Raw genomic sequence first — 1,307 nt, 5'->3', positions numbered from 1 at the left:
ATACGTACTTTTTTGTTTTCTTATTCTGTCCATTATTTCTTTTATGATTATTCCATTTTTGGTGAAATATTTTTTTGTGAAAAATTTTTTTTCTTTCATAATTTTTTTTTAAAAACTTTGACATTTACAACTTTTAGGATTATAATTTACCGTATTTACTTTAGAAAACGCTAACGGAACAATGAGAACACGTTTTATGACTTCTCATGAGCAATTTATTATTTTGTTCAGCAATAAAAAGATAAATAATTAGTTTAGAATATTTTTAAATTTTTTTCTCAATATTATTACTACAGGAGTACATTTGATGTATAGAAGGTCGAATAATTTTTTTAACATATCATTATGAGTAATTTTTTTTACATAATTCCTCGTGAGGTAATTTAGGACATTGTGAAATTATATTCATTTATAGACAGGGACAGTAACAACAATAACAACAATGAAGGGCACTTGCCCCCACTGTGTTTTTTTTTTAAATCTAGTTATATATAATGTGTTTTCACTTCAAATTTTAAATGACTCCACTACAAATAAACTAAACCCAATTAGCTAAAGTTCCAAATTCACTTTTTTATTTCTCTATCATTTTGACTATTATTTAACCTAATCAAATTTAGTTTTTGTGCCGTCATTCCTTTATTCCCTTAAATTCTCTTTTTATTTCTATATTTTCAACCTTCTTTTTTTATTCCTTGTCTAAGAGCCATCTTCTCTTCGTCAAAAGGTAAATTTTAAATTTTTTATTTTTTTAGTAATAACTCTCCATGACTCTATGTATCTTCCAATTTCATTGTTTCTTTTTTGATATTTTCAATTACAAATTTTAATTCAAACAATTATAATTTAGATATTAATCTAATGTTTTATTTTCTTCGTGACTTTATATATTTTATTTTATTCTTAATTTATTCATTCTTATTACTTATTTTTTTATTTTTTGTTCTATTATATATACCTATGTTGCATATAAAATTTTAAAATAAATTGATTAATTTACTAATTTAGAATATATTTTTTATAGTTAGAAATAGTAATGAAAAAATATTTTAGTTATAATATATAATTAAACAGATGCATAAAATCTTTCATCTAACATTATATCAAAATTAAATTAAAACATATATAACAAATTTAATTATTTTAAAATGAAAGAAAGAAAAAAAATTGTAAATTAAGTTCCTATTATTTTATATCAACATACTATTTATATATAAATTTAATTTTTCTAGTATTTATATATAATTCTTGTTTCAAATTATAAATACTAGTGTATCATTAGCCACTAATGTACTAATTAATTCAGT

Source organism: Arachis duranensis, chromosome 9 (genome assembly GCF_000817695.3).
Source record: "Arachis duranensis cultivar V14167 chromosome 9, aradu.V14167.gnm2.J7QH, whole genome shotgun sequence".
Classification (NCBI taxonomy): domain Eukaryota; kingdom Viridiplantae; phylum Streptophyta; class Magnoliopsida; order Fabales; family Fabaceae; genus Arachis; species Arachis duranensis.
Note: the sequence above shows the minus strand (reverse complement) of the source record.